Source organism: Lotus japonicus, chromosome 6 (genome assembly GCF_012489685.1).
Source record: "Lotus japonicus ecotype B-129 chromosome 6, LjGifu_v1.2".
Lineage (NCBI taxonomy): Eukaryota > Viridiplantae > Streptophyta > Magnoliopsida > Fabales > Fabaceae > Lotus > Lotus japonicus.
This window is the reverse complement of record NC_080046.1, coordinates 13,605,844-13,613,895: the sequence shown is the minus strand read 5'-3', so window position 1 is coordinate 13,613,895 and position 8,052 is coordinate 13,605,844. Positions and strand designations below refer to the sequence as shown.

Below are 8,052 nucleotides of genomic sequence, written 5' to 3'. Positions count from 1 at the left end.
AATATAATAATTGTATAAAAAAAGTATAATTATACTTTTTATATAAAATAAATCTCACGTAGGTAGCATTATTAAAATTAAAACATATCAATTGAAAATTATACGCAAATACAAACAACAGCCGCTTTTAGGTTTCAGAAAGGTAAGCTGTAGAAAATTGTGTGCATCTCCAGAACAAATATTTCTAGTGTTTTTACGGTGAAATTTGCTCTTGTGTTTGAGGCATGAATCAATACCTTGGTTTATTTCTAGCTTTTTGCCCCGTAGGAGCTTTTTCTGATAATTTTACATGAATTTTCATGTAAAATGTTCATCCCCGTGGGAACTCTTAACCCTATAGTTTAACTTAAACAAAAATACACTGTATATGTATTAATGTTTTCTAATCTCCGCACGATACATTTTAATCATCAAATTATCATGCCTTTATATTTATTTCTTTTTAAAACTTTCAAAAAGTTATGAAAAAAGTAATAACATCATATTGATTTTTTTTAACACTCATAGGAATTAGATTTCGACCTATAAGTTCAAACAATCACTTTTTATCTATGTGTTGCATGAAGAACTTTCTCTTGTGATTAAGACATGTTCAATACCATACTTCAGCAATATTTTCAGATACTAAAGGACATACTTAATGAGAGATATATAATGCTACGTAATGTGTTCCTCTCATTTGATTTCCCTCTATTTATAACTCATCTAACTAACTTAGCAGTCCCTGATTAATTTCCCCTTCTGTTACATCCTTACATGAGTTTGAAAATTTAATTAAACACACTTCTCTTAGGTGATAAATGGAAACAATATAGAAACAACCGCAGTCCGCAGCTAATGAGAAACTCTGCCAAATTCACCTAGCAACCATCAAATCTGTGCGTGTCCATATGGTAGCTCTGTGGACCCTCAGCACCAGATCAGCTCCCTTTTCCTAGAATTAATATTTAATAAAATAAGACATATTAAGAAAAAATCAAGAAATAAACAACCTAAATCCTAATCAAATCTAAAATTAAAAAAGGTACTAATTAAAGATAGATAAAAACTATCAAAATCTAGCAAATCACAATAAAAATTTATAAAATCATAAATTAAATAAAAATCCGAAAATTCAATAAAGACACCATAAAAATTAATTAATAACCTCAAAATAAATCAAAAATAAAATAAAAGATCCAAGATATAATCAAGAAATAAACAACCTAAATCCTAATCAAATCTAAAATTTAAAAAGATACTAACTAAAGATAGATAAAAACTACCAAAATCTAGCAAATCACAATAAAAACTTATAAAATCCTGAATTAAATAAAAAAATGAAAATTCAATAAAAACACGATAAAAACTAATTAATACTCTCAAAATAAAATAAAATACCCAAGAAAAAATCAAAAAATAAAAAACTTAAATCCTAATCAAATCTAAAATTTAAAAAGGTCAAACATGTGCTTGGATAACTTGTTGTATTTTTCTTCATATTTTTTGTCAACATGTGATTTTTTTAATAAATGCCTTAAATTTAAATTCAGTTATCTATTCAAAAAATTAATTCAAACGACTGTTTGTGTTTTCCAATATATAATTTTTTTAAAAAAAAATATACACTAACTATTTAGAATTATTCAATTTGTATATATTTTATTAAAAAAAATTCAATATGATGTACTACAAAAAAAAAGACATTTTGCGGCGCTTCTGGAATCATATTGCGGCGGTTAAAACCGCCGCAAAATGTATAATGAGGCGTTTCCTTGAGCGCCGCAGTTACGAGCGTCAGGGGCCATTCTGCGGCGCTTATATCCAAGCGTTGGAATAACCGCCGCAAAATATAGAGGCGGTTAAAAGCGCCGCAAAGTCTGTAATTCATTCCGCCAGTATTCTGCGGCGGTTAGAAACCGCCGCCAAACTGAACAAGTTATAATCATTAAATCTGGGGGTTAAAGTGCTGCAGATTCCTCCTCAAAATTCATTACCCCAAAGGAAATCTAAAACACAATTTTCCACAGATCACAAGTGAAATCTGAACAAGTTATAATCTAGGAAGTTAAAATCAGCCCTATCATTAGATATTTGATCAGTATATAAAGTCTCGTTCATAAAAAGATAAGCATATATAATTATATATGAAGTCCAATATGCCACGAGTGTTAATTTCAAATAGAATTTCAACACCTCTGCAATCAATTTAACTTGCATTCAATAAAGATCAGTATAGCTACAGAAGCAATCACCCAGTTCAGAATCAAACACAAAAGTTGTTTCATGAGTAATAAATAACAGTTTGGTGTGATAGTAAGACCGAAAAAAAAAGCAAATGAACTTTTCAAATATTAAAATGAACTCCTTCTATGGACTTAAATTCACATGAACCAATAGAATTATGTATATCACTCAATGAGGTCTATGGTAAGAACTTTAGCAGAAAGAATTTCAAAATAAAACATACCTTGTCTATGAGAATTCTAAGCAATCCCAAGGCTCCAGCAAGATGAAAATCAGTCTACTGAACCATAAAAAGGGAAAACTGAGCAACGGGGCTATAAGACAATATCATCTGTAAAAAGTTTAAAGTGACAACAATGATAAACACATCATAACACATCCTATACTATGATTATGTTTCTTAATACTTTCATGCACATCAAGTGAAAGAACAAGTTTAGAGGACTTTTCAAGTAAATCATCATCACATTATCATGTCTAAACACACTGGATTCTCAACAAGTTCACGTTGGATTTGTGATATGTATCACCCACAAGTCATAGCAGAAAACTACACTTTGAGCTGTGTATTAAGGTTTCTTATTAGCATTAGAAACACTATTTTGACAATTGAAGGCATATATATATACTTGATTGCACAAATATAATCCTAAATCCTTTCTACTCTTCTACAAAACACCTCTAGCTACTCTTTTATATCCCTTATCCAAATCCACAAGTCTGTATCACCCACAAGTCTCATTGACAATGTCATTCCAAATCAAACAAGTTTAATTCTATTAAAATCACTTTTGAAAAAAAAAATATCCAAACATAAATTACATTGCTATAATCCCACATTTGACCAAAATCATGTTCAAAAATTAAGTTTCCAAACTCTAATTGGGTTCACTCAAAATCTGTTCAGTTTGTCTTCGCACATTTTTTTTTATCATTTTCTCCTACATACAAATAAAGCATTAATAAAAGATTCTAACACTCCATAATAGCATATCTCCAACAAACAGGGCAAAGGCAAACACTTTAAGGAGTCCAGCAGTATAAGACACTGGCACACGGCTACACAAGTAATGAGAAAATGGACTAATTGATAGCATTCCCTTATCATCTGAGTGCAGTGTGCCACAAATATGAAGACGAACAACTTATATCTTTTAAAAATTATAGCAGAAAATAGCATTCACCTTCCAACAGCTAGTTGAGATCTAATGGGTTTTCAGAAGCAAACACATTCTTTTACAAACATGCTTAACTGAAAGGGAAAAGAAAAACAGATAAGAGAGAATGGAAACAGCAAGAGAAAAGAGGTGACAAGTCTTGCTGGTTTCATCTATAGATTGCAAACTATCAGTTGGGGCCTGCAAAATTTCTACATTATAAAAAGCTGAAATGGATTTATTGGCATCCACACAGTAAAATTTGACTCGGAAATATGCAGTCAACCAAAAGGTCTCATAAGCTGACAAAAACATGTAATAATATCGATTCTTGTCTCATCTCAGAAACAGACACACAAGGATGGAATACATAACTTTCAACTAATTAAACAGTTACTCCAATGAAAAGTAATTGATGTTTGTTAGAAGCACACACCTGTACACAGTACACACAACAAGGAATTGTAAAATGTGAATTTAGCTCCAAGTGCCTGAGCCCTGAAATGTAAAATGACCAAAAACTATCATAAACTGAAACCTCAATTTGTACATCAACAATACATGTCAGAAACCACATGAAGCATCAACTAAGGCAATTATTCTCAGAACTTGAAAGCTGAACAAGATTTCACAAAAAAATACCTTAAAATACGAAGTTTTGAGCTGTAAATCTTTCAAAACAGGAACAAACAAGATTCAATGACCATTCCATCACGGAGATATCTACTTATATCATAAATTGAAACTGAGAACTAGGTGCTTACCTTCAATCAAAGCTACCAGGAGAAGAAACTGAAACCCAATACGAGAATCTGAGTGAGAACCGAGGGCACAGCAGGTTCAAGAGAGAGAGAGATGAGAATGTGAATCTGAAATCTAAAAGCCCTAATTCCTAACCAAAACAAACAAATCCAAATCAGAAACCTGAAATCTAAAACCTAAAATCCCTAATTCCTGATCAAATCGCGAGATGAAACGAAGTGCTTACCTTCAATCCATGACTGAGGTTCAATCTGGAACGCGATTTGCGTGAGCTTTGCTTCTGAGAATGGAGTTCGCCATCGCTGAGAGAGGTTTCAATCCATCAAATCGCGATCTGAGAGAGGCTGAGAAGCAGTGAAGCAAAATCGAGATCTGAGAGAGGTTCAACGTGAAGTGAGGTAGAGGAGAGGAGAAAACTGAAAAACGCGATCTGAAAAACGCGAGATGAGGTGAGGTGGGTTTAATTTCCGGTTTAATCATTCTGCGGCGCCTGGTTCAACCGCCTCTGGTTTAACCGCCGCAAGTGTTTAAAATACCGCCACTAGTTGACATAAACCGCCGCAATTTTTACGAAAACCGCGACGGCTGGCATAACCGCCTCAAAAAGCGCCTCAATATTACATTTTGCGGCGGTTACACATAAACCGCCGCAGAATGATCACCGCTAACTGTCCGTCTTCTTGTAGTGATGCTATAACTAATAAAATAGGGTCAGGAATAACAAAGTGAAGTATGCAACTTTAGATGACACTACGTCAGAGAACTATATCATTGTTGATTAAACAGCAAAACTACATGCATATGTATACAGTAACAAACACTGAAGTTGTTAAATTCTAGAGTGCAGTCCACAATATAGAGAAGGCAAATCCAAGAAAAGAAAGGTGAGCAATAACAATGATCACAATTCAAATAACATAAAACACAAAACGGTTTCTATTTCTGTGTTAGCTTACCTCTTCAATCAATTTATTCCTCGTTCACGGTCTCTGAAACAGACAGCTTGAAGGTCATCCTTGAGAAGGATCTGTGTAAGACCCAAGTTTTTAAGCTTATGCTAAGTGAATAAAATTCTTATTCACGATTAGGGTTGATGTATTATGAAGGGAAACCTGAACAAGAGTTTATTTAATGAAATAAATTTATGAAGGAGAAAGTTCAGGAAAAGTCTAAGGATTGTATCCGAATCGATAAAAGGTATAGCACGATCGATTCGCTTAAACCTAGGACAAGAACCTTAGGAAAAGACTAAGTTCCACCCTTGGAACACTGTAGGAATTTATTCCAAAAATCTTCTGAGAAATGTTAGAACTTCTCTTATTCCATATATAACTATCGTTTCGAGGCGAAACTCTAGGATCTACGAACGTCCGATTCCAATCATCGGAAGTTTGCCGAAACCAAAACCCTGATAGTTCAAAAACCCTAGAATCAACCGACAATGAAGACTTTCTCTATTCAGAGCTTCAAATGAAGATTATACACGCATACACCCATTTCTCTTGATGATTTCAATCTTTCTTCAGAAGGAAGTTTTCTATTCCGACATCCGATGCAAAAAGCAACTTATCGGGTAAAATAGTTTTACACCGACTTTGTATTAGTCGCCAAAAATACAAGGAAACCTCTTTTGAGTTTTGGATTCATGTCGCCAAAACCTATCTTAGAATTCACGGAGAATGAAGCCGGAAAAATCAGATTCGCGAAACTTTCATTTTACCGCGTTTTGCCAACCTCTATATATAGCCAAGAAATGAGAAAATATCACAAAACTCACCCATTTTCTCTCAAGAAGGCCGCGAGTTTGCTAGGAGGAGGAGAAGAGAAGATTTTGTTCATTTCTTGCTTGATCGTTGATCCAACAGTTGCTACTTCAAGGTACCGAGGTATAGTCGCTAATCCTTACCTCTGATCGTCTTTTCCATAGCTTTTCTCTATGTCTTTCTGTGCTCATAGTTTTGAGGTTTTTGCAAAACTATCCTGAATACTTCATTTTTGATTCTAAACATCTTCCCTACGTTCTCTGAGTATGTTTAGCTAATAATACTCCGCCGATTCTCGAAAAACTACCGTCGAGTTTCAATTCTGCTTAAAATACCCATTTTGGGGCAAAGCTTCGTCCTTTGGGCTGAAAACTATCGCCTTAGCTTAGAGCTAGTAGGATTAGTTGTCATAAACGTCGTTGGTGACGTCCCCATCCAATTTGCTTTTTGAAATTTCAGTTTTGAATTTCTGAGCTAAAAATAATGACCAAAATACCCCTGCGACAGTTTTTGATCCGATAATTTTTCCGAGTTTAGAATACCCTTAGTTACGGCTAATGATAGCATAGGAACCAAGTTTGACCGAAGAAAAATCGAACCCCACAATTACCAATAGTGGCCGAGCACCCTAGGGGGGAGGGAGGAAAATTCCTTTTTCGAAAACTTGTCCTTTCGCGCTAGATTATCGTACCTCGGAGTATATACTACTTCGTATAACCTTAGTGAGTATTGATAGCTTAGTTTCCGATAGATTTTGATAGAATTCTGTGGTTTTACTTTAAAGGTTCATTTGAAGAGTTTCCCGAGGAGCAAGGCTTTGCTTGTGAAGAAGAGTTAGAGGACAATCCTGGAGAATCTACAGGTGAGGGCTACTCACTGAATCTTTAGTTAATGCTTAGGGTCGATGCTTTCGACATTGATTTACTGTTTATGCACTTGTTTGTGTTTGATTGGAAAAATGTTTTCTGAGGCTTCGGCTGACAATGTAGATGATTCATCTACTAACTGTTTTTGAGGTTGACTTACATGCTATGTGCTATGTGGGTAATCTAGGATGTGTGGTGCATGTTTTATATGCTAAGTGCTACGTGTTTATTCTGAGATGTGTTGATATATGACATGTTTGTTGACTGTGCTGATTGAATTATGCCTTTTCAATGAAATCTGTGTTTTTGAAAAGTGAGAATAGCGGGCAGGTCATGCCGATTTTATTTTGAGAGTTTTGAGAAGTTTGATAGGACGAATGAGATTCGGGCCTTGTTATGGTTTTTCATGGATCGAGACATTCTCTGGAGTCATTTGGGGATTAGGAGATCCCGAGAACTTATAAGATTGGCGATAAGACTAAAAGGATATTATTTTGTAAAGAAAACTCATAAGACATTAAACAACCTCTAAATCTTCAAATAAGGATAATAAACTCGAAAGAAAGCTTAGGATGCAAATCTTAGTTTTGGAAAACGAGAAGTGTCGTCGGATCCAAGTGTTGAGAATATTGATAAGTTTTGAGTATGTTGATACTCTTGTGCTGTGGGAGCAGTTGTGTTGTTGGGCTATCCGAGGGATAAGCCGGGAAATTGATAGTTTCCGAGTATGTTGATACTCTTTGCTCGTTGAGCAGTTTTGACCATCGGATGGAGATGAGTCGGATGATTTGGAGATCATCATGAGTTATGTGTGTGTTGTTGAAAGATGTGTCTTTTGTCGCAGAATCGACTGTTACCTTAGGGTAAGCTTTTAGAGACATTAATTTACCTAGAACACGTGGCGACGTGTCGAGTGAGGTCGGAGACGTTGTTTGACTAATCATCCTGCATTCATGCAACATTAATGAGGTATTAACACGAGACGGACTTCGGACCTCGTCGGATTCCAAAATGGTCATAAGACCCGGATTTCCGTGTAAGAGCGTTTGTAGACGACTCTTGTAGCAGACCGAAATGGCAGACCTACGGGTTACGGCTGATCTGACTACCATTGTTGTTGGAGTAAGAGGCACGCGGGCCGAAATGGTCCCACCGTGGCTGGTGTTAGGGCTGATCCGTTGATGTCCATCCGTTCCGGAATGCATTTGGTTAACTGGGTTAACCGTCATATCATGTCATGCAACATGCATACTGACTTAGTTGCCGAGTGTGATTGAT

General features: G+C 35.3%; 1 long non-coding RNA gene across 1 annotated transcript; it reads right to left on the bottom strand.

The window, feature by feature from the left end:
- Positions 1 to 562: 562 nt before the first annotated feature.
- Positions 563 to 4,588, bottom strand: LOC130724374 (uncharacterized). The gene is made up of 5 exons (XR_009014487.1): positions 4,372 to 4,588; positions 4,148 to 4,275; positions 3,820 to 3,881; positions 2,450 to 2,506; positions 563 to 934 (listed from the first exon to the last, which is right to left on the bottom strand). It is a non-coding gene; the product is annotated as an uncharacterized LOC130724374 (long non-coding RNA).
- Between the last annotated feature and the right edge of the window lie 3,464 nt (positions 4,589 to 8,052).